Raw genomic sequence first — 27,427 nt, forward strand, 5'->3', positions numbered from 1 at the left:
TAGCTGTACATTAACCTAACCAGGTACACCTTTAACATTAGTGAAACACTTATATAACAATGTTAATATGCTATATAATATTATATACCACAATTAATGAATTGTCCTTATAAATACAAAATGAACGAATTTTCACATTTAATTTTTTTATTGTGTGCTTATACAGCAAGGTATCTGTCTAGAGGTACAGTATATATATATAGAAACTTACAATATGTAGGCTACATATGTATACACAGCATGATATATAAATGCACATATATACAAAATGTAGAGGTGAAATTTCTTTCGTACATTTGATGGTATCCCTACAGAATAGAAATCTCCTTTAAGTCTATACACTTTAAACTTAGGAAATCGTTATTAAACTGTGCTTTCTGTAATAATTATCATGAAATATTCATGATGTACATTCAGTTTTTTTTTTTTGTGGTGTAAGAGTAAGATACAGAAACTTATCAATAAAAATATTCAGTTCAGACCTCTCTCGCTCTCTCAAAATATATTTTTGGCTTCATTGATTGATTATTATGAAGAAGATGAAAAATGCTTTTATTTATTGAATTTAGGCTACTTATATTGTTGACCAAATGATGGCTTTATGGTTTGAATGTATGCTGACTAAATTAAGCCAGAGACAAAAGCAGAGACTCTTTATAAGAGCTTTAGAAAGTATTTATTTTATATTTTCTAAACTTATTGTGCCCATATTCAGATTTTTTTTTTATTAACCCCCTGGCACTTTTAATTATTAATTTTTGTAGGCTATTTGTTTTCACTTTTTTCTTTTTCTTACGTTCCTGTCTTATTATAGTATGCATAATTGTATAATGTTCAATATTTGCAATTGAACGAAAGTGCACATATAATGTTAATGTTTATTCCATTAAAAATATTTTTTGTAGGATCTGTGATTACATTAGAAAGTTCTTATAATAATTCCGCTTAAAGTTCGTGTTTATGGACGTTAAAGGATTAGTTCACTTTTAAAAAAACTTTTGCTGATAATTTACTCACCCCCATGTCATCCAAGATGTCCATGTCTTTCTTTCTTCAGTCGAAAATAAATTAAGGTTTTTGATGAAAACATTTCTCCATATAATGAACTTCAATGGGGCCCAAAGGGTTCAAGGTCAAAATGACAGTTTCAGTGCAGCTTCAAAGGCCTTTAAACGACACCAGGCGATGAATAAGGGTCTTATCTAGCGAAACGATTGGTCATTTCAAAAAGAAATAAAAAAGTTTAAGTTTTATAAGCACAAATGCTCGCCTTACTCTGTTCTGTGATGCGCGTTCGTGACGTCACGTACAGATTTTGAATAGTTGAATATGTGTATTACTAGATTCAATCTTTAAAAAAAGATAGAAAATCATTTTTCTTTGAAGAGTTTTGGAAGCTAATAGCACCCATTCGGTGGAATGGCCCAACTATAAATGTGCAGTTGAGGAAGCACAGAATGAGATTAATTTCGTAATTAAGTGATAAATAATACAAATGTTTTCGCAGTCACTTTCAAAGTATCTGTTCTACTGCGATGTAACATATGTAAATACTATTATAGGAAAGATATTCATTATTAATTAAGCTGGTTTAGATGTAAAATTGTGTCATTATTTGTTTACAGAATAAGTGAGTGAAGGAAAAATGGGGCGCTCATCCAAAGACAAACGCGATATATTCTACAGGCTGGCGAAGGAGTGCCTTCAAACTCCTGCAGCTGGATGAGGAGTTCAACCTTTTTAAAGGTAAGAGCTTCAATTTGCATGGGATAGTGGATGAGTCATCATAGGATATGCCTCGAAAGCTTGTGAACTGCCTACATAGACAGCATCAAAGCAGACTTTTATGTTCAAATGAGTGTTCATGTCCTACCTACATACAGGTGTTAGTCGTGCTGTGGATCTGTGTGCGGCACCTGGCAGCTGGAGTCAAGTTCTGAGTCGCAAACTCCGGTTGGTTAAATGCAAATGCACAATGCACTTGATCTGTACTGCATGATAAAGTGTAAACCGCACATACAGATACTGTTCAGTATTGTAATTGGCACTTAAGCTTTTTTTTTTATCCTATTTCAGTGGAAAAGACAAGAGTGAAGAGGTCAAGATTGTGGCAGTTGACCTTCAAGCAATGGCCCCTTTGCCAGGTGTCACACAAATTCAAGGAGACATCACCAAGGTGGAGCTTGCAAGACTTTTACACTTAAACGTTTTTGCTTTTTTTTATCAGCAAGCCATTATAGCATTTAAATCTATATGTTATTATAACATGAATATATACTTTTTAAAGCAAGACACTCCACGTGTATAGGGTAAAAAAAAAAAGACTAATAGATATCACCATACTTCCCCAGTTAAATGATTAGATTAAGAATTGCAAACATTATTACAAGTATAAAATGTTTTTTAAATATGCAAGTTATGTAATTAAATATGCACTAGTTTGCATACATTTCCAGAACAAAAATATGAACATTGGATAAAGCCAGGTTCAAAATTGTTTACCAGATGGGATTTTCATTATCACTCCAAAAATCAGAAAGTACCGTCAATAACCAGAAATAAAAAATCACAATGCTTTTAGAAATAAGATGTTAGATTAATGATATATGAACAAGCTCATCTGTAAAAATGTTCAGAATATAGATTGGAATAAGTCTGGTGCAAGTAATACTGAAGTAGAGATTTCTAGCACAGTGCATGGGAAACATTTTTTTTTTTGAAAGAGATCCATTAAAGATGTGTATTAGAGTTAAATCCACAAACGCAAATAAAATAAGTGCAATTAAATAAACACTTAAATGTGTATTTTGGATGTTTACTTTCCACTAGTCTGAAACAAGATGATATTAAAAGCCAAACAGACCAAAATCTAAAAATTGACAAGAGCTTGATAAAACCATATTCAAGCCTGTGGTGTCTTGCCTTAAGCATATTTTTATTTGTGTGAATATTGTCATTGCTTTTCATAGATATCTACAGCACAGGAGATTATTCGACATTTTGAAGGACAGTCAGCAGACTTGGTTGTGTGTGACGGCGCCCCTGATGGTGAGAAATAACCTTGTGTTTTATGGAACATGATGTTGTTTTCTAGTCTAGTTTAGCTTGAATTGAAGGTTTTATGTCCATTTCTCTATAGTTACAGGTCTTCATGATGTAGATGAATACATTCAGGCACAACTGCTGTTGGCGGTATGAATTCCTATTTTCAATAATTTTGGTAACACTTTACAATAAGGTCCCATTAGTTAATGTTAGTAAATACATTCTCACAATAAATAACATTGAGAAGTACATTTGTTACAGTAATTATTATTTTTTTGTTTGTTTAGTTAATGTTAGTAATGAAAATATATTTTATCATCAGTTCATGGTAGCTCCCCAGCAGGCACCGGACGTCAATATGACGTCAGATTGACGTTGGACCCCAACGTCGGAGAGACGTTGTATTTTGGTTGAAAGTGAAAATCGGGTTGACGTCAGATTGACGTCAGAACCCAACGTCAGATTGACGTCAGAAACCAACGTCAGATTGACGTCAGAAACCAACGTCAGATTAACGTCAGAATCCAACGTCAGATTGACGTCAGAACCCAACGTTAGATTGACGTCAGAAACCAACGTCAGATTGACGTCAGAACCCAACGTCAGATTGACGTCAATCTCCAACGTTGGGCAGACGTTGTATTTTGGTTGAAGATGAAAATCGGGTTGACGTCAGAACCCAACGTCAGATTGACGTCAGAACCCAACGTTGGACAGACGTTGTATTTTGGTTGAAAATGAAAATCGGGTTGACGTCAAAACCCAACGTCAGATTGACGTCAATCTCCGACGTTGGACAGACGTTGTATTTTGGTTGAAAGTGAAAATCGGGTTGACGTCAGAACCCTACGTCAGATTGACGTCAGAACCCAACGTCAGATTGACGTCAGAAACCAACGTCAGATTGACGTCAGAAACCAACGTCAGATTAACGTCAGAATCCAACGTCAGATTGACGTCAGAACCCAACGTCAGATTGACGTCAGAAACCAACGTCAGATTGACGTCAGAACCCAACGTCAGATTGACGTCAATCTCCAACGTTGGGCAGACGTTGTATTTTGGTTGAAAATGAAAATCGGGTTGACGTCAGAACCCAACGTCATGTTGACGTCAATCTCCGACGTTGGACAGACGTTGCATTTTGGTTGAAAATGAAAATCGGGTTGACGTCAGAACCCAACGTCAGATTGACGTCAATCTCCGACGTTGGACAGACGTTGCATTTTGGTTGAAAATGAAAATCGGGTTGACGTCAGAACCCAACGTCATATTGACGTCAGAACCCAACGTCATATTGACGTTAGAACCCAACGTCAGAATGATGTCAGAACCCAACGTCAGATTGACGTCAATCTCCAACGTTGGACAGACGTTGTATTTTGGTTGAAAATGAAAATCGGGTTGACGTCAGAACCCAACGTCAGATTGACGTCAATCTCCAACGTTGGACAGACGTTGCATTTTGGTTGAAAATGAAAATCGGGTTGACGTCAGAACCCAACGTCAGATCCCAACGTCAGATTGATGTCAGAACCCAACGTCAGATTGACGTCAATCTCCGACGTTGGACAGACGTTGCATTTTGGTTGAAAATGAAAATCGGGTTGACGTCAGAACCCAACGTCAGATTGACGTCAGAACCCAACGTTGGACAGACGTTGTATTTTGGTTGAAAATGAAAATCGGGTTGACGTCAGAACCCAACGTCAGATTGACGTCAGAACCCAACGTTGGACAGACGTTGTATTTTGGTTGAAAATGAAAATCGGGTTGACGTCAGAACCCAACGTCAGATTGACGTCAGAACCCAACGTTGGACAGACGTTGTATTTTGGTTGAAAATGAAAATCGGGTTGACGTCAAAACCCAACGTCAGATTGACGTCAATCTCCGACGTTGGACAGACGTTGTATTTTGGTTGAAAATGAAAATCGGGTTGACGTCAGAACCCAACGTCAGATTGATGTCAGAACCCAACATCAGATTGACGTCAGAACCCAACGTTGGACAGACGTTGTATTTTGGTTGAAAATGAAAATCAGGTTGACGTCAGAACCCAACGTCAGATTGACGTCAGAATGAAAAATGCAACATCTATCCAACATTAGAGGTTGACGTCAATCTTACATTAAGTTCTGATGTCAACCTGATTTTTGTCAGCCTCCAACAGTGGACAAACATTGCATTACATCCCTATCGAAACTGGCCATTAACACATTTGTTATCAACCTGTGAATACAAAAGGAAGAGGAGTTAAATGTCCAAATAATTAATCATACATAACACATTATGAACCGCTTCTTATAGTTTGTGTTAGGTTTGTCATATCTAATGTAGATGTCACATTGTTTCTACTGTGGTGCTAGATGGAAGATCATGGGCCCACCCAAATTGCTATGCTTTTATCTTCTGAAGACAAAACTGATATTGCACAATTTCGAAACCTAAAACCTTCCTGGTGTTAATGCTAAAAGGCAGTGAGGAAAAATCTCAAAACATTTACTTGGGTCTGTTGTATGTACACAAAAGTGAGAGAACAAACAACTGACTGAGCAAATTATGACTCTTATATGGTACCAAAAGCAATGTTTTTGGATATTTCACACTATGAGTTCAGTAACATCAGCAGTCTGTCATTATTTTGTAAGTTGGCAATATTAGCACACATTTGCAAACAAGGCTTGACATTAACATAGAATCATCCCATATTTAAGGCATATGAATGGTATTCCATATTACATCAATATGAGCGTGGTTTGTCCCATTTTTTATTTACTTCAGTTTTATGTTTGGCAACCGTTACTGCCAGTCATTTGACCGTTTCTTTATTTTTTTTTAACAGTGTAAAACTGTTATTTTATGGATTTTTTACTGACCAATTAAATAAAGTGATATCACTAAACCGTGTACAGAGGAACACTGTCCTTTCACAGATTTTCCTAGATTATTATGATCAAACGCATTCAATAAAGTGCTAAAAGTAAAATACTAGTCTAAACGTTCTACAGAGAAACACTTCTTATTTTACAGGTTATTAAAAAACAAAAATTATAGTGTTAAAGGATGCTGACAATTGTAAATTAAAAGTTTTATTTTGAAAGACAAAATACAAAGTCTCTACATATACTGTACAAAACTGAAAATGCAATCATTCAGTTTTTGAAGTAAAACAGTGCAAATTTGAAAGGAAATACATTTCAAATACATTTCAACATTTAAAATACTGTACCAATTAACAGAACAGTTTGATGAGAAGTTAATGAGTTGAATTAAATATTCTCAGCACAAGAAATACAAAATATCTACAAGTTTCAAACGACTATTAATTCTAAAAGGCGGGATTACACTACATGCCTTTTCAAATCTGAACAGATTTTTAAAACACTAGGCATCATACATACATTCAGGTCCTTAAATATTGGGACATCGACAAAATTCTAACAGTTTTGGCTCTATACACCACCACAATGGATTTCAAATGAAACAAACAAGATGTGCTTTAACTGCAGACTGTCAGCTTTAATTTGAGGGTATTTACATCCAAATCAGGTGAACGGTGTAGGAATTACAACAGTTTGCATATGTGCCTCCCACTTGTTAAGGGACCAAAAGTAATGGGACAGAATAATAATCAAATCAAACTTTCACTTTTCAATAATTGGTTGCAAATCCTTTGCAGTCAATTACAGCCTGAAGTCTGGAATGCATAGCCATCACCAGACGCTGGGTTTCATCCCTGGTGATGCTCTGCCAGGCCTCTACTGCAACCGTCTTCAGTTCCTGCTTGTTCAGTTTTGTCTTCAGCAAGTGAAATGCATGCTCAATCGGATTCAGGTCAGGTGATTGACTTGGCCATTGCATAACGGTCCACTTCTTTCCCTTCAAAAACTCTTTGGTTGCTTTTGCAGTATGCTTTGGGTCATTGTCCATCTGCACTGTGAAGCGCCGTCCAGTGAGTTCTGAAGCATTTGGCTGAATATGAGCAGATAATATTGCCCGAAACACTTCAGAATTCATCCTGCTGCTTTTGTCAGCAGTCACATCATCAATAAATACAAGAGAACCAGTTCCACTGGCAGCCATACATGCCCACGCCATGACACTACCACCACCATGCTTCACTGATGAGGTGGTATGCTTAGGATCATGAGCAGTTCCTTTCCTTCTCCATTCTCTTCCCATCACTCTGTTACAAGTTGATCTTGGTCTCATCTGTCCATAGGATGTTGTTCCAGAACTGTGAAGGCTTTTTTAGATGTCGTTTGGCAAACTCTAATCTGGCCTTCCTGTTTTTGAGGCTCACCAATGGTTTACATCTTGTGGTGAACCCTCTGTATTCACTCTGGTGAAGTCTTCTCTTGATTGTTGACTTTGACACACATACACCTACCTCCTGGAGAGTGTTCTTGATCTGGCCAACTGTTGTGAAGGGTGTTTTCTTCACCAGGGAAAGAATTCTTCGGTCATCCTCCACAGTTGTTTTCCGTGGTCTTCCGGGTCTTTTGGTGTTGCTGAGCTCACCGGTGCGTTCCTTCTTTTTAAGAATGTTCCAAACAGTTGTTTTGGCCACGCCTAATGTTTTTGCTATCTCTCTGATGGGTTTGTTTTGTTTTTTCAGCCTAATGATGGCTTGCTTCACTGATAGTGACAGCTCTTTGGATCTCATCTTGACAGTTGACAGCAACAGATTCCAAATGCAAATAGCACACTTGAAATGAACTCTGGACCTTTTATCTGCTCATTGTAATTGGGATAGTGAGGGAGTAACACACACCTGGCCATGGAACAGCTGAGAAGCCAATTGTCCCATTACTTTTGGTCCCTTAACAAGTGGGAGGCACATATGCAAACTGTTGTAATTCCTACACCGTTCACCTGATTTGGATGTAAATACCCTCAATTTAAAGCTGACAGTCTGCAGTTAAAGCACATCTTGTTCGTTTCATTTGAAATCCATTGTGGTGGTGTATAGAGCCAAAAATGTTAGAATTGTGTCGATGTCCCAGTATTTATGGACCTGGCTGTATACTAGGGCTGTATACCTTGGAGAACCTGGCGATACGATACATACCTCGATACACAGGTCACGATTCGATACGTACCTCGATACAGAGCTGTCTCGATACGATTTGATACAATGTGACACGATTCGATACGATTCAATAAAAATACATGGGCCAGAGCCAATTAGTTAATGCTGAACACATTTACTCAACAAACAGAACTCTGCATTTTTCTTCAATTTATTGAAGACAAAAGTGCAGGGCTTGACGCTTACCTATTCCCCAAGGAGCACATGTGCTCCTAAGTCAAAAAATTTAGGAGCGCATTAAAAACATTTAGGGGCGCAATGCAAATTTTTCTAATTAGGTGTTTTAGCTTAATAAGGGGATACAAAGAGACATTTACAAGCACCATTATTTAATTTATCAGAATACAAAAAGTACACAAGGTTTTTAAATAATTTTACTTCAGACACTATTTAATAGGCTAATTATGTAATTAGTTATAATCCTATTAAACTGTGTGGGTATAAAATTTTCACAATAATCATTGAAGCTTTTGTCACGGTATATGTTTTTGTTTTTAAATCACAATATATAATTTCTAAGTGAAAAAAAGTGTTGTCCTCCTAACAGGTTAAATAACTTTATTAAAGATAATTTACTAAAAGACTTTTATAAAAAATACATAAAAATATAAAGTAAACAAGTGTTTCAAGATTAGAGTGCAAAAGATTGTTCAAATTAACGAAAGAACAATAGGTAAGTAAGGTCCCATTTATTAACATTAGTTAAAGCAGGTTAACATTAACTAAAAATGTGCAATAGCTAATTGTTGCAGTAGTTAATATTCTTTGTTAATGTTGATTTAATAAAAAATACAACTATGTTAGTTAATGTTAGCTCCATTGAATTATATTAAGACAACTTTTGATTTTATAATGTATTATTAAAAGTTGAAATTAAGATAGCATTATTAATAAATGCAGTCATTGTTTTTTTCATGTTAACTAATGGAGCTTGTGTTACTGAACAATAATAACGAATCAGTCGTTGATATATAGATAGGCCGCCTGTTCTCTATTATAGATCAGTGGATGGGCCATGTTTTAGCTTAGAAATAATGTTTGAAAATAAATAGCTCATTAAGTCTTTAAGTAAGAATTATTTGAGGCTATTGTGAAGATTAAAGCGAATATAAATATCTAAATGACTGTGAGTGTGAAACATTATTTACATTATTTTTAGGAAAATAGCGCAGCTGATGTGTTTACAGGGTTACCGGGGTAACGGCAGCGGCAGCGCCCTCTAGTGGCGAATGTGCGTCATTCAGCGCGTCTTCACATTAACTCGCTCCGCTTTTCTTCTCATCTGTGCTCATTTAAATTAAACCGTTGCCTTTTTAAAGTTCTAAAGTAATCATATGAGGCTGCATCGCAATTTTTCCATAAATAAACAGAATAAATTAATACGTTTGTTATAGGCTACTGTATAAGTTAGGCTGTTTTGTATTTTGTTTTGTATTCGCACTTGCGCTCCTAAATACATTTTCCAGTTCGTACACATCTATTTTTTGTCGCAAATGCGAGTGAAATGCTCGCACTGTCGAGCCCTGAAGTGCATTATAACAAAGTGCATTTTGCTTAAATATTTGCAACTTTAAGTGCTCTGATTAATTGTACACAAATTGTATTAATCTGGAAATTACCACAAGTCAACATTTAACTTTCCAAGGGTACAGTCTGAGCTCACACAAGCACAAAATCTTCTTCTTATTATTCTTAACTTCTTATTAAATCTTCTTATAATTCTTTTTTGTGACACCATGTACTGCCATAACATATTTCACTATGAAATCACTTAAATGCTACATCTTGCTTTAACATTTTCCATGAGTTTTTTGAAACTCGCGGGCGCCGCTACGCCCCCTAATGGCTGGGCGGAGTATCGATACTAAGGGCTAGAATATCGATACTGTATCTTTTTTTATTATATCGGTATGTATCTAAGAATCGATATTTTGAGCACACCCCTACTGTATACTGACTTTGTAAATCCTGACAAAGGAAAACTGGGCATCATACACTACATGACCGAGGATCATACACTACCAGACTTTAAAGTTGATCCGAGCACAACAAACTCACTCAGAAACATGAGCCTTGGAGACGCGTGACAAATGGAAACAATATACGTTCTAAAATCGGCTGAAAATATCAAACATTTTTGATATCCTCCAACTAGATAGAATCTGAGTCTGAAGCTAAAAAACCGGAGTCTGTGACTATCATACACTATGCCATTTTCTGTTGAATCGGTCAACTAACAAATCTGCAGACTGGCTCTGACTTTTGGCAACTAGTGTCAACTTCTCCAGACTGTAAATTGGCTGAAAATCAGGACAAAAAACGTGTAGTGTATTCCAGGCCTAATTATATATGATGCCCAGCTTTCCTTTGTCATTATTTACAAAATCGGTAAGTGTATGATGCCTGGTGATTTAAAAATCTGTTCAGATTTTTAAAAGTCGTGTAGTGCATTCCAGGCTTAAAGGGATACTCCACCCCAAAATGAAAATTGTCATTAATCACATACCCCCATGTCGTTCCAAGCCTGTAAAAGCTTCATTCATCTTCGGAACACAATTTAAGATATTTTGGATGAAACCCGGGAGGCTTCTGTCTGTCCCATTGACTGCCAAGTAAATTACACTGTCAAGGTCCAGAAAAGTATGAAAGACATTGTCAGAATATGTTATGTAATGTTATGAAGCGATGAGAATACTTTTTATATAGAAATACAACAAAAATAATGACTTTATTCAACAATTAGGCACCGTAACGTCTCCTCTGCATCAGCACAGCGCCATTTTGGAGATTATGCCCTGGACGCAAAACACATACACTCTTCTGTATCAGCCTTGACACAGGGATGCGCTGTTTGCGTTCAAATCAAAGCATAAATCAACGCAGAAGACGCATCCCTGTGTCGAGGCTGATACAGAAGAGTGTACACATTTTGTGTCCAGGGCATAATCTCCAAAATGGCGCTACGTTGACACAAACAGTTTTCTTGTCGCTTCATAACATAATGATTGAACCACTGATGGCAGACGGAGTATTCTGGCGATGTGTTTCATACTTTTCTGGACCTTGACTGTGTAATGTACTTGGCAGTCAATGGGACATTGACAAGCCTCCCGGTTTTCATCCAAAACATCTTAAATTGTGTTCAGAAGACGAACAAAGCTTTTATGGGTTTGGAACGACATGGTGGTAATTGATTAATGACAAAATTTTCATTTTGGGGTGGAGTATCTCTTTAAAACTGTTTCATTATTCAGATGTAAATTTGTGTAAACAAATTTCCTGAAGAGGAATTCTTGAGAAGCAATTGAAAAAAATTTGGGTTAGTATCATCATTTTTTTCTTTTAAAAAGATTGTGCAGGGTAGGGGTGGGCGATATGGGAAAAATATCATATCACGATTTTTTATAGAAATATCACGATTCACGGTTTTTATCACGATTCTTTGTTAGTTTTACTATTTTGGTTTTACAAGTTGTCTGAGCATTACAGCCAAACTAGAAAGACAAAGATGCATGGCAGATATTTAGGCCAAAGTGGGCGAAGATAAAAAATCTTTGTCATTATTTTATTTTTCTTATTAAAAAATAAGAACAAAGATACACATTACAAATACACATAATATACAAATAAAACAAACAGTGCTTTATTTTCAGGTACCATAGGTGTATTTAGCAGAGCATTCAATGAAATTGAATGAACAAATATAAAAATAAAACACTAGATAGACTGATTCCTAAAGCAACTGTATTAAAGATTTTCAGTCAAGAATAGTGAGTGATTTTTCTCTTTGCGTTTTGTTGTTTTGTTAACGTTAAATGAATAGTTCCCCCACAAATTAATATTCTGTCATCTGTCTGTCAATTCTGTCATAATGTTGTATTTTTATATCATCATTTACTCAAAAGTTGTTTTAAACCTGAATGAGTTTCATTCTTCTGCTGAACATTTATAAATGCCATTTTGAAGAAGGTGGAAAACCAAACAGTTGCTGGTCCTCAGTGACTTCCATAGGATTTTTCTTTCCTACTATCAAAGTCAATGTAGACCAGCAACTGTTTGGTTTTCCACTGAGTAAATAATGACAGAAATTAAATTTTAGGGTGAACTATCCCTTTAATGACAGTCGACAGCACGTTTAGTGTCCTGTCCCTTTAGGAGCTGCACGCATCTAATATACAGTACAGGCACGCATCCGTTTCTCTCTTAACTATTTACTTTCATTTTAGAGATAACCAACTGAGTCTGTATGCAAACCTTGTGTGTTTTGACAGTATTAGCGCAAAAGATAAGTTAGTTGAGTAATCAGGCGCTGTTAGACAGGCCTTTTAGTGCGCGTGCTTCAGGTGTATGAGCTCAGAACAAGCGCACGTCAGACCAGCGCGCGAATTAAACATTTAACCAGCAAGGCTTGTATGCAAATAATGTACTTTTGCGATCGCGAATAAGTGCAGTGTCCTGTCTGAGTAACTCTACTGCTGTATGTCGTGTTGTACAGTATATAGAGACGGCGGCGCCAGAACTGTATTTGATAATGTGCGCTGTAGCGCGATACTACGATATTTCTTAAAAAGCAGATCGTGGAGACATTTTTATCGTCCACGATCAAAAATCGTCATATCGCACACCCCTAGTGCAGGGAACTGTACTTTAGCTTGTATTATCCCAATCAGGTTTATAGTGTTTTTATCAATATTCGATTGACCCTTTTGGGCTCCAATATAGCTCTGATAATATATGTGGAAAAAAATTACATTGTATTTTAATCCTGAATACTAGCTACACAAGTGTAATAAAAAGTAAAAATCAAAACATACAAATAAAGGTCCATGATTCTGCACTAGAAGTGACAGACACAGTAGATAAAGAGCAGTCCTCCAAATCTGAAGTAATCAGCTGGATCCTTGCTGCATCTGGGGGTTAAAAAAAAAAAAGACAAAAAAAAAAAAAAAGACGACAGATTTATTGAAAAGTCCTTAAAAAGGAGGATTCCATTTATGTACCTTTTCTTTAAACAACATTTGACATTATGAGATATTCTGACTAATTTAATTATTTAGCTGTGACCTAATGGTTAGAGAGGGAGACTTGTAGCCTGAAGGTCATGGGTTCGAGTCTCAGTCCTGGCAGGAAACCCACTAGTGTAAACAGGGCTTGAGTTACCCTTGAGCAAGTTACAAGTTAACCCTACTTGTAATTATAAATACATTTACATTTAGCAGACGCTTTTATCCAAAGCGGCTTACATTGCATTCAAGTTACAGTTTCTACATTTTTATCAGCTCTTGCTTTCCCTGGGAATCGAACCCATGATCTTGGCGTTGCTAGCGCCATGCTCTACTATTTGAGCTACAGGAAATACAAATAAATAAATGAGTATTCACAACAAATAACAACTTTACCCAGATGTAAAAAAATGGCAATTAGTACACTAAAAAAATAAATATAATATTTTTATCAATTGCTAAAATGCTAATACCTGTATATTTATAAATAATAAAATTATTAATCTGTTTACACTGCTTTTCTATCACACGTGGGTGATGTCTAACAAATGTACTTGAGGAGATCATTAAATTACTCAAGTATCTTCATACTTCATCCACCTTATTCCTAAACGCAGAAGTAAGCCTATGGGCGAGACTTCAAGTTCATTAGCCTTAAATAACAATAACAACATGCAGTAAAAAGTAAAACTGTTTGTATTACAAACCAGTGTGTTCATAATTAAGATAATACACTAAAATAATATGGTATGACAAACCAATTTGCAATATCAAGCACCTAAACGAGCAGTTCTGTACAGCTAAACAAGTTAAAATATCTGGAAGCAAGACCCATAAAATCTATAAATGGGCCATTTTTATGTGAAGAATAAGGTGGATATGATGAAAATGATGTCATCATTTACTCACTTATGTCTTTTCCAACCTGCATAACTGACTTTTTTTTTCTGTGGAACACAAAAGAAGATTAAAAAAGACATGAGGGTTAGAAAATGATGAGGGAGTTTTGATTTTGAGTGAGCTAAACTCAAGAATTAAGTTTGAATCAGAGTGGTGCCTTGGTGCAGAGTTTGCCTGCTTTGCCCATGTTCACATTTCAGCACATATAACGGCACATGATCATTAAAGCATTATGAATACTCACTTTTACAGAAGATCATATGACAGAAGATTTTCAATCCCAAAACCTCTGGACCATGAGAGGGAAAACACACACACACACACACACACACACACACGAATATTTAACAGGTTTAATAAAACAATAGTAATTGTTGACTTACTGACAGAGACAGACAGGCTTACAGAAAGTTTGGCTACTCACCAGCTTTATACAAACACTTAGCAGTAAGTTGGATCCGAAAGCATGGTTTGTATAGTATTCTTCAGGTGGTTTCATGATCTCTCTGTTGAACACATGTCAGTTGTTCATGTTCCAGAGTGAGACATTTTATTTTACAATAAAATAACAATATCGTTATTTTTACTATTTCATTCTGTTATTAAAAATAAGATCTGCAAAAGGCGGCCTTCAGTAGTTAACTCATATTAAGGTCCAAGCTCCCGCTATTTATTCTGTCAGTATGTATTACATAAACCTCCAGAACTTGTAGTACTAACGCTATGAGGATATATTTACATTTCGCGATATAAAAACAACAACAACGAGTCACTTTTAATCATGCCCAAGACATCGTCACACAGCCTTATCTGGACAGTATTAAAACATAATAACAAAACACAGTAACAGATTATGTCATCGCGATTATCATATCACTTTAACAGTAACAAAAAAACAATTATAAGAGGTACTTACCTTCTGTGTTTCCATTATGTGTCCATAGCCATTGTGTCTGTGTTCTCAATCGACACCGCATAACTCAAAATCGGTCAAAATAATAACTCATCTGTCAGGTATGAGACAATCATGTGAAAGCCATTGCTAGAGCACTGAACGGAGCAGGACTGCAGATAAACAGAGCTGCTGTAACGAACGACTGAGCTCAACATTCAAATCTGAGCGGGAGGAGGCGTGCCCTGCTGTCATTGGTCAGATTCCTGGATGACATTCAGATTAACCAATCACGAACAAAGCAACATAGAGAGACGTCAAACAACATTGTAACTGTAGAAAAAAAAATGTTTTAAACAAAAGATAGCAAATATGTATTGATTTTTATTTTTTAGGCTGTTACATGTAAGTAATTGGTAAAATTGTGTTTTCACTTATGCTCAAAACCAGGGTCAGGTACATCTGCGCCATTCACTATTCACCTATAATTTCCATATGAATTTATAGTTAAAATAGGGTTAGGTTTAGGAGTACAGAGAAGGTGTTTACATGTCTGGCTATACTTGTAAATTACAGTTACATTCACATGACCAATGATGACCCTTTTGAACTTTAACAAATCCCTTGCCTCAACTGTATAACTCTTATGCCTAAATGCAGCTGTGCCTACAACTGTGGCATTTTCTATATCTGACCCTTTGCTGTAAGTGTTACACCACCTGTTGGTTTAGGTTTATTCCTTTGTCCACAGTAACACTTACTACAAACACTGTCATAATTGCAACATTTGTCTACAGATTACACTGTTGACTGCAGTGGCAATGCTGTTACAGCATTCGTGGTATGGGAAAATGTAAACTGTAAATGTTGATGTGCGACTAATTCAACAATAATTGAGGCCTTTGATAATGAATGTACTCTTATTCATTTCATCACTGTATTGCTTGCAACAGCAAATGACTCCGTGGTTATGCAGTCACCTCACAGCAAGGTGTTTCCATAACGCAGACATGCACATTTGACAAATTGAGTATTCTAAATTTTCCATATTTGAATGTATGTTTTCTACACATTGCATGGAATGTATGCATTCCAGTCCTCTCAGACCCTTTTCTCTATGCTCTTGTTTTTTTCTCATTTCAAATTTCTCAGTAGGTATAGGGTTTCTCTCACACAAATAACAAATGCATACTCTGATCAGATAGCATACCAATATTTTTCGATGTCTGTATGACGTGTTTGTGAAGTCAATGTTTTTTTGTTTGTTTTTGTTTGAGCTTTTAAAGATTATGCATACTTTTCTCTGTTCACAATTTCCATTGCAAAGCTATTTGGATCAGCTAGTGTGTGAGCAGAGGCATGAAAGTTTCAACCTGGAGAGTAGTGCAGCTTTAAAAAACAGACTATGCATATTTTGATGTAATGAAATAAGTCAGCTATATTTGTGTTCAGAATTGCAGAGTTTAAATGTAAAAACACCTAAATATAAAACTGATATGATGTGCTTTAAAATTACAAAGAAAAATGCTAAACAGCTATGGACATAAACCTTTAATGAGCTACATATTACAGATTATTTGTATGAATTTACATTAATTTATATGCAATTTAAGACAACAGAAAAAAATAGAGTATAAATAATACAACCATTTTCCTGTCTTAAAAAATGAGAACTACTATAATTTGTGATTAATAACATTATAGCTACTTAAAATAACATTTGTTAATTTATAGAAGTTGTTCTAAAGAATTTTGCTAATAATTTAAAATAACAGAAAAATACTGTAAAAACAGCATTAAATGTACAGTTCTCTTGTGAAATTTTTTTTTTTTTTTTTTTACCTCATGACTATATCAGTATTTGACGTCAATATGACATCGGCTTAAGACGTTGGCTCGACGTTGGATTTTGGTTTGTTAATGCCACAACCTAAACCTAATAAAAGATCAACGTCTAATGATGTAAGAATTTGACGTTGTGTGTACATTACCATTATAACATCTACGTGACGTTGGGTTTTGGTCGCCATACCTAACAACTGAATGTCAGTAACTGACATGAATATGACGTTGGCTTGAGACGTTGACTCGACTTTGGATTTTAGTTAGTTAATACCGCAACCTAAAAATAACAAAAGACCAATGTCTAATGATGTTAGAGTTTGACACTGAGTGGGCATTACCAATATGACGTCTAGGAGACGTTGGGTTTTGGTTGCCATACCTGACGACTGTATATGAGTATTTGACGTCAATATGAACGTGGCTTAAGATGTTGGCTTGACGTTGGATTTTGGTTATTTTATGCCACAACCTAATACTAACTATAGATCAACGTCAAACGATGTTATAATTTGACGTTGTGTGGACGTTACCATTATGACGTCTAGGCGACGTTGGGTTTTGGTTGCCATACCTGACCACTGTATATCAGTATTTGACGTCAATATGACGTTGGCTTAAGACATTGGCTCGATGTTGGAATTTGGTTAGTTAATGCCACAACCTAAAAACAACGTCAAATGATGTTAGAATCTGACGTTGTGTGGACGTTACCATTATGACGTAAAGGCGACGTTGGGTTTTGGTTGCCATACCTGACGACTGTATATCGGTATTTGACGTCAATATAACGTTGGCTTTAGACGTTGGCTCGACGTTGGATTTTGGTTAGTTAATGCCACAACCTAAAACCAACGTCAAATGATGTTAGAATCTGACGTTGTGTGGACGTTACCATTATGACGTCTAGGCGACGTTGGGTTTTGGTTGCCATACCCGACGACTGTATATCAGTATTTGACGTCAATATGACGTTGGCTTTAGACGTTGGCTCGACGTTGGATTTTGGTTAGTTAATGCCACAACCTAAAACCAACGTCAAATGATGTTAGAATCTGACGTTGTGTGGACGTTACCATTATGACGTCTAGGCGACGTTGGGTTTTGGTTGCCATACCCGACGACTGTATATCAGTATTTGACGTCAATATGACGTTGGCTTTAGACGTTGGCTCGACGTTGGATTTTGGTTAGTTAATGCCACAACCTAAAACCAACGTCAAATGATGTTAGAATCTGACGTTGTGTGGACGTTACCATTATGACGTCTAGGCGACGTTGGGTTTTGGTTGCCATACCCGACGACTGTATATCAGTATTTGACGTCAATATGACGTTGGCTTAAGACGTTGGCTCGACGTTGGATTTTGGTTAGTTAATGCCACAACCTAAAAACAACGTCAAATGATGTTAGAATCTGACGTTGTGTGGACGTTACCATTATGACGTCTAGTCGACGTTGGGTTTTGGTTGCCATACCCGACGACTGTATATCAGTATTTGACGTCAATATGACGTTGGCTTAAGACGTTGGCTCGACGTTGGATTTTGGTTAGTTAATGCCACAACCTAAAACCAACGTCAAATGATGTTAGAATCTGACGTTGTGTGGACGTTACCATTATGACGTCTAGGCGACGTTGGGTTTTGGTTGCCATACCCGACGACTGTATATCAGTATTTGACGTCAATATGACGTTGGCTTTAGACGTTGGCTCGACGTTGGATTTTGGTTAGTTAATGCCACAACCTAAAACCAACGTCAAATGATGTTAGAATCTGACGTTGTGTGGACGTTACCATTATGACGTCTAGTCGACGTTGGGTTTTGGTTGCCATACCCGACGACTGTATATCAGTATTTGACGTCAATATGACGTTGGCTTAAGACCAGTGTTAATTTTGGCAGGCATTTTTGATTTAGTCTTAGTCTTTATCTTGAGACGAAAATGCTTAATAGTCTTAGTCACATTTTAGTCATTTGAGTCTATCATAGTTTTAGTCTAGTTTTAGTCATTTGAGTCTTTCATAGTTTTAGTCTAGTTTTAGTCGACGAAAAGTCATTGCATTTTTGTCAACTTTTAGTCAAACTGCAGTTACCAACATTTATTTTGGAAGCTATTATATATGTAGTATTCAAACAAAAATAGTCATCAATTCTTCTCTCTTTAGACCAAATCAATTAAGCTTAGTTATGAGAAATTTGAATCAAGGATTGAATTTGGAAAAACTGGAATAAATTTTCATTTTTTGGTAGAAATATAAATTAAACTCATTTTTCAGATACAGTAGGTTTACTTAACAAGTATACATTTATTTAACATCTTTTGGTGGTTAACATTTATGACAGATAATTAGGAATGCTGTCCATTTAAGACGGAAGGTATGTATGTAATAGCCTACTGACATACATTCAGTTTTCACCCACCTGTTTAAGCGCACTTAAACCATAACGGACTGTATTTCCGTGAGATGCTCTACATGAGAGACATTTGGACTGCTGTGTGTGTATTTGAGCGCTGAGAACTGATCGCGCGCTGTATGAGAACTGAAGAAGTGGAGCGCGCGCGAGAGAGAGCACTTCTATCCGCGCGTTTCCGCCTATCGCACCTTCACTGACTTTAAGTTAATCGACAATGAATTGTGACTCCCGGGAAAAACGGGACGTCTGGTCACCCACTCCCTAACCCTTCGGTTGCTGAGGCCATTGTTTCAGATCGCTATAGTTCGCGTTTTGGTAGCCTATCCGTCCACTGCGGCTGCCATACTGAGACTAGATATGCAAACGCCCCTTATCCAATGACAGAGACGCACATTTTGAAAGACAAGTCAGTTAACTTAGCCTATAGGATGTATTTTGAATGTCCGGTAGTCCTCAAATAAAATTTTAGTCCCGTCTCCTCTTGTTAACGAAGACGCGCATAAATTTCGTCATAGTTTTTATCATCAGATATTAGTTTTAGCTCGTCAACGTCTGGTCTTAGTCACAGAAAAAAGGTTCGTTGACGAATTTTTTTCGTCATCGTCTTAGTCAACGAAATTAACACTGCTTAAGACGTTGGCTCGACGTTGGATTTTGGTTAGTTAATGCCACAACCTAAAAACAACGTCAAGTGATGTTAGAGTCTGACGTTGTGTGGACGTTACCATTATGACGTCTAGGCGACGTTGGGTTTTGGTTGCCATACCTGACCACTGTATATCAGTATTTGACGTCAATATGACGTTGGCTTTAGACGTTGGCTCGACGTTGGATTTTGGTTAGTTAATGCCACAACCTAAAACCAACATCAAATGATGTTAGAATCTGACGTTGTGTGGACGTTACCATTATGACGTCTAGGCGACGTTGGGTTTTGGTTGCCATACCCGACGACTGTATATCAGTATTTGACGTCAATATGACGTTGGCTTTAGACGTTGGCTCGACGTTGGATTTTGGTTAGTTAATGCCACAACCTAAAACCAACGTCAAATGATGTTAGAATCTGACGTTGTGTGGACGTTACCATTATGACGTCTAGGCGACGTTGGGTTTTGGTTGCCATACCCGACGACTGTATATCAGTATTTGACGTCAATATGACGTTGGCTTAAGACGTTGGCTCGACGTTGGATTTTGGTTAGTTAATGCCACAACCTAAAAACAACGTCAAATGATGTTAGAATCTGACGTTGTGTGGACGTTACCATTATGACGTAAAGGCGACGTTGGGTTTTGGTTGCCATACCCGACGACTGTATATCGGTATTTGACGTCAATATAACTTTGGCTTTAGACGTTGGCTCGACGTTGGATTTTGGTTAGTTAATGCCACAACCTAAAAACAACGTCAAATGATGTTAGAATCTGACGTTGTGTGGACGTTACCATTATGACGTCTAGTCGACGTTGGGTTTTGGTTGCCATACCTGACCACTGTATATCAGTATTTGACGTCAATATGACGTTGGCTTTAGACGTTGGCTCGACGTTGGATTTTGGTTAGTTAATGCCACAACCTAAAAACAACGTCAAATGATGTTAGAGTCTGACGTTGTTTGGACGTTACCATTATGACGTCTAGGCGACGTTGGGTTTTGGTTGCCATACCTGACCACTGTATATCAGTATTTGACGTCAATATGACGTTGGCTTTAGACGTTGGCTCGACGTTGGATTTTGGTTAGTTAATGCCACAACCTAAAACCAACGTCAAATGATGTTAGAATCTGACGTTGTGTGGACGTTACCATTATGACGTCTAGACGACGTTGGGTTTTGGTTGCCATACCCGACGACTGTATATCAGTATTTGACGTCAGTATGACGTTGGCTTAAGACGTTGGCTCGACGTTGGATTTTGGTTAGTTAATGCCACAACCTAAAACCAACGTCAAATGATGTTAGAATCTGACGTTGTGTGGACGTTACCATTATGACGTCTAGGCGACGTTGGGTTTTGGTTGCCATACCCGACGACTGTATATCAGTATTTGACGTCAATATGACGTTGGCTTTAGACGTTGGCTCGATGTTGGATTTTGGTTAGTTAATGCCACAACCTAAAACCAACGTCAAATGATGTTAGAATCTGACGTTGTGTGGACGTTACCATTATGACGTCTAGGCGACGTTGGGTTTTGGTTGCCATACCCGACGACTGTATATCAGTATTTGACGTCAATATGACGTTGGCTTTAGACGTTGGCTCGACGTTGGATTTTGGTTAGTTAATGCCACAACCTAAAACCAACGTCAAATGATGTTAGAATCTGACGTTGTGTGGACGTTACCATTATGACGTCTAGGCGACGTTGGGTTTTGGTTGCCATACCCGACGACTGTATATCAGTATTTGACGTCAATATGACGTTGGCTTAAGACGTTGGCTCGACGTTGGATTTTGGTTAGTTAATGCCACAACCTAAAAACAACGTCAAATGATGTTAGAGTCTGACGTTGTGTGGACGTTACCATTATGACGTCTAGGCGACGTTGGGTTTTGGTTGCCATACCTGACCACTGTATATCAGTATTTGACGTCAATATGACGTTGGCTTTAGACGTTGGCTCGACGTTGGATTTTGGTTAGTTAATGCCACAACCTAAAACCAACGTCAAATGATGTTAGAATCTGACGTTGTGTGGACGTTACCATTATGACGTCTAGGCGACGTTGGGTTTTGGTTGCCATACCCGACGACTGTATATCAGTATTTGACGTCAATATGACGTTGGCTTTAGACGTTGGCTCGACGTTGGATTTTGGTTAGTTAATGCCACAACCTAAAACCAACGTCAAATGATGTTAGAATCTGACGTTGTGTGGACGTTACCATTATGACGTCTAGGCGACGTTGGGTTTTGGTTGCCATACCCGACGACTGTATATCAGTATTTGACGTCAATATGACGTTGGCTTAAGACGTTGGCTCGACGTTGGATTTTGGTTAGTTAATGCCACAACCTAAAAACAACGTCAAATGATGTTAGAATCTGACGTTGTGTGGACGTTACCATTATGACGTCTAGGCGACGTTGGGTTTTGGTTGCCATACCCGACGACTGTATATCAGTATTTGACGTCAATATGACGTTGGCTTTAGACGTTGGCTCGACGTTGGATTTTGGTTACTTCACAACACAACCTGAAAACAATTAATATCAACGTCAATTGACGTCGGTCTTGGACGTCAAATAAACGTTGTCATTAGACGTTGGCTTGACATTGAATTTTGGTCACCTGACGTCGCGACCTAAATCCAACCTAATATTAACGTCATATGACGTTGTGTGCCTGCTGGGTCAGATCTGTTAAATAATATTGTACAATGGGGCTATTGAATGCTAGAATCTGATTGGCTGATGAACGTTCTAATTATTTTAAGGGAAATGCACAGCTAAAGTAGTTTCAGGCGGGTCTTGACCGCATTACATGTCCATCTCACTTCGCCAAATGATTTCAGTTATTTCAAAGGTCATTACAGCCTAAAACAGCAAAAGAACCAAAACCCACAAGACGGACCAAGCAAATAAATATAGTAAACTATAAGATCAACTATTTCCATGTTTTTTGCCACAATATTATGTTTTATTATGTATGGAAAGCACATATACCCTGTTTCTTCGCTCTCTCTCCCTTTCAAACGCACACAGTACAAACTCACACTCGCACTCATGGAAACATACGTGTGTAATGTTTCATGTGTTATTTATTATTAATGCTAGTAATAGTTTTAATAGCATTAATAACAAAATACTAGTTTCAGTAGTTTTTGGCTATCAACATTTGGTATAGTGGACTGTGAAATTGTTCTGGTACTGGTACCAACTACCGAAATTTTGGTATCATGACAACACTAAGAGTAGCCTAAATATAATTTTTAGTGCTGTCAATCGATTTAAAAAATTTAACTAATTAATCTCACATTTGTTCTGAAATTAATCGCGATTAATCCCACCTGACATTAAAGTTTTTAAATATACTTTTATTTTGCAATAATTTCACATTCAATCTTCAGCGCAGGGAGGACGTGTTTGTTAGCACCACCGAACTGACAGACGTGTTTCCCTGCATGTTAACATAATGAAGATCAGTATTAAGTTTTTACATTTCTTTTGCTTAATATCTCTCATATTACTACATTGACCAACTTTGACGCACGTATAGGCTATATTTAGAAGTTAGAAACTTCCATTGTCCTCTTAGAATTAAAATGTTTTATGGTTTCATTCATCAAGGCATATTTTAAGTAAATTTTACATTTAAGAATATTTGTATAACTGACTGTAGCATATTATTAGGCTATACTGAGAAAGAGTCAAATTTACTGATATTTTTCTGCCAGGACATTATCCATTAATTTTACCTAATGGAATTAACAATGGTTTTACTATAGTAAAAGTGCAGTAACCATGGATTGATTGTCATTTGTTTAACCGCAGTTGAATATGGTTAGCCTAAATTGTTTGTGTAATAAAATCATGGTTAATTTTCATGTTTTCTGATAACCCTAAAACACAATGCAGTGCAAAATTAAAAATAAATCACATTGATTTAAGGCTACACTCTCAACAATTTTGAAAGAGTTTTTTTTATTTATTAATTAAATATTATTTATTTCTTTAATATGGAGTGTGAAAAGCCTGACAAAAGTAGCCATTATATAAAATTGCATTGTTAAATAACATTAGGCCTACCTTGGACATTCCCTGGTCTTTAGAGACAAAAATAATCCCAAATATGTTACCCTGGACCACAAAAAGCATGGGTATATTTGCAGCAATAGCCAACAATACATTGTATGGGTCAAAATTATACATTTTTCTTTTATGCCAAAAATCATTAGGATTTTACTGTAAGTAAAGATCATGTTCCATGAAAATATTTAGTAAATCTCCAACCGTAAATATATCAAAACTTAATTTTTGATTAGTAATATATGTTGCTAAGAACTTCATTTAGTGATTTTTGTCAATATTATTATTTTATTTTTATTTTTTCTGCACGCTCAGATTCCAGATTTTCAAATAGTTGTATCTCGGCCAAATATTATCCTATCATAACAAACCATACATCAATGGAAATCTTATTTATTCAGCTTTCATATGATGTACTTTTTTTAATGTACCCTTATAAATGGTTTTGTGGTCCAGGGTCACATATATCCTATTTAATAATAGTTCAAATTTAAATGGCACATAACTGCAATATTGTGCTGAATTCAGAACTTGAGACAACAACAATAACTAGTTACAAAATAAAAAAATATATCTACTAGAAGCTGGGTGTGCTCCCCAAGAGGACTATATGGTCTATGGACTATTGTAAATTTATTAAAGTCTTATTTGTCAGGGAACTGTCGTGTGTGTGTCATGTGTTCCTGCCCCTTGTGTCCATATTTGGTTTGTTTCCTGTCATGTCATTAGTAGTTCATTCTGTTCAGCTGTGTTTGTCTCGTTAGCTATAATTTGCCTGTGTATATTAGTCCTGTCTGTTCAGTTAGATGTCGTCTGGTCTACTCGTTACTCCCCGGTGTTCCTGTCTGTGTTTTGGCCCTGCCTTGTCTTGCCCTGCCTTGATGTTCTTCAGTAAAGTATGTTATTTGAGTTTATATCCTCGTCTGCGTGTTCCTGGTTCCTCCCTCGTGTGTGCACCGTGACAGAAGACCAGACCTCAACAGTAAGGGGCGCCCCTTCACCTCGTTTTGTTTTCCGTTTTTTAAAAGTCTTTTGTTTGTTCCTGTTTGTCTGTCCCTCGCGGCATGGAAGTCGCCGCTCGTCATCCTGCCTTAGCCCGCGTCAAGTGGTCGTGGGAGTTCGGCGGGATCGCCGCGAGTACCGCGAGTCCGCTGGCCGCGAGCCGACCAGTCTGTCAGCCGATCGCGGGAGAAGTTCGCCGTTGTCCGCGGCTCATCCAACCCGCCGATCGTGGGAGATATCCGCCGCCGTCCGCGGCTCCCAACCTCGCCGCTCACACCGAGCCCGCCGTTCGCGGGAGTTCACGCCGCCGTCCGCGGCACACCGAGCCCGCCGTTCGCGGGAGATCACGTCGCCGTCCGTGGGGAAAGCCCACCCACCGTCGGCGGCTCCCCTATTCACGCCGCCGTCCGCGGCTTCCCTGTGCACGCCGCCGATCCGCCTCTGACTCAATGCCCGCCGGCCAGCCTCTGACTCAATGCCCGCCGGATTGCCGCTGACTCAAGCCCATCGGTCGCCTTTACCCTCTCCGTGGATCTAGTCCACACGTCATGGCCAGGAGTGCCATATGTATGTCTCGTTGTGCCCACAGGAACATTTTAAACTTACCATGTCTTGTCCATGGAGACTCGTCTGGGGCAGGCGGCTCCTTGAGTTGTGGCCATGGAGGCCAGTCGCAGCCGCTTGCCCCCCCCTGTCGCAGAAGTGGAGGAGGTTGCTGAGGGACCCTGTGAGGGCCCCTGACTCCTCGTCATGCCCAGAGGAAGACTCAGCTTCCTAGCCAGCCCAGGAGGGCTTCTGGTTCCTGTGGGATGTCCTGTCCTGTTTGTCTGACCCTGGAGGGTTTCTGTCGTGTCTTGTCGTGTTTTGTCTGTCTAGCCCCGGAGGGCTCCTGATACCCCCTGGATTCCCCATGGAAATTTTTGGGGGGGTAGTAGAGCTCTGGGTGGAGTGGGTGGGCCGAAGAAGGATGCCATGGCCACAGTTACCACCTGCCATGGCCTCCTGAGCTCCCTGCTCCGCCATGGGTCCTGTCTGTCTGTTCCGCTCTGGAGGTCCCCGTCCTGTGGTCCGTGTCTGTCCTGAGAGGCCTCCAGAGCGCCCACCCCCCTCCCCGATGAAACTGTTAAGGCTCGGGACGAGCCTTTCGGGAGGGGGGAGTTATGTCAGGGAACTGTCGTGTGTGTGTCATGTGTTCCTGCCCCTTGTGTCCATATTTGGTTTGTTTCCTGTCATGTCATTAGTAGTTCATTCTGTTCAGCTGTGTTTGTCTCGTTAGCTATAATTTACCTGTGTATATTAGTCCTGTCTGTTCGGTTAGATGTCGTCTGGTCTACTCGTTACTCCCCGGTGTTCCTGTCTGTGTTTTGGCCCTGCCTTGTCTTGCCCTGCCTTGATGTTCTTCAGTAAAGTATGTTATTTGAGTTTATATCCTCGTCTGCGTGTTCCTGGTTCCTCCCTCGTGTGTGCACCGTGACATTATTAATTATATAGGCTATTATAAGGCAAGGTGTGCAGTTCTTAAAAATGGCTAAAACAACTGTTAATGTCGAAATATGAAAGATAATAAGTAAAAGAAATGTAAAGACTTAATGCTTATCTTCATTATGTTAACTGAACTTCAACGTCTTTCTTCTGTGTAGATCTTCAGGGGAAAAGATGTGACCCTGCTTTACTCCCAGCTCAAGATCTTCTTCAGCTCTGTAACCTGTGCCAAATCAACTCTAGCATAGGTGAGAGCAGAATTTCATATGAAGAGGGAATACAAACCTGTATTGGGAATATTGTACTTTTCCAAACATGCACCAGTGTTTTTTGTGTGTTTTTGCCCTTCAGAGGCATTTGTGGTGTGTCAGAATTACTCTCCACCGAAAGGTTATGTCCCCAACATGTCCAACCCTTTGCTGGATCACTCTTATGGTAACTTGTTCCATTACTCCAATATCAAAATAGTTCTTTCATATTTGATTGTGCTCATCTGTAGATGACATTTATTCTCATTTTATATTGTAAATGTCTATGTATATGCCCAGTCTTCCTCCTCACAATATGAATGCAAATTTGTCCCATCCAGACGTCGACTTCAACCAGCTAGAGGGGCCAAACCGAATAATAGTTCCTTTCCTTGCTTGTGGAGATCTTAGTGCCTTTTGATTCAGAGAGAACTTACCCGCTTCAGGTGCTAATCAGGTTTGCAAATCACACATACGTGTCTATGAATTAGTAGTCTGACCTAATGCATGTTTTGCTTTATTCTCAAACAGCTCGATTCTAGTAAAGAGTACCAGTATTTACCACCCACCCAACCTCCAATTCGCCCACCATACCAACAAGCTTGTAAGCTCCGCAAGAATAACTTGTTAGCCAAAGAGGACTCACCTTCTGGTGCACTTGATGATTCCCTGTCTGCTTTAGATCTCAAAAAAATCTGGACACGGTCACACCAGGAACCTCTGATTAATTACTGA

At 38.2% G+C, this 27,427-nt stretch overlaps 1 pseudogene across 1 annotated transcript; it reads left to right on the forward strand.

Annotated features, from left to right (window-relative positions):
- The first annotated feature begins 1,864 nt into the window (after nucleotides 1-1,864).
- On the forward strand, nucleotides 1,865-27,427 carry LOC306855978 (tRNA (cytidine(32)/guanosine(34)-2'-O)-methyltransferase-like; annotated as a pseudogene). The gene is made up of 8 exons: nucleotides 1,865-1,953; nucleotides 2,077-2,176; nucleotides 2,970-3,048; nucleotides 3,140-3,192; nucleotides 26,603-26,692; nucleotides 26,796-26,879; nucleotides 27,034-27,138; nucleotides 27,224-27,427. The product of its transcript is annotated as a tRNA (cytidine(32)/guanosine(34)-2'-O)-methyltransferase-like (transcript).

This window comes from Barbus barbus, assembly GCF_936440315.1.
Source record: "Barbus barbus genome assembly, chromosome: 36".
NCBI classification, from domain to species: Eukaryota; Metazoa; Chordata; class Actinopteri; order Cypriniformes; family Cyprinidae; genus Barbus; species Barbus barbus.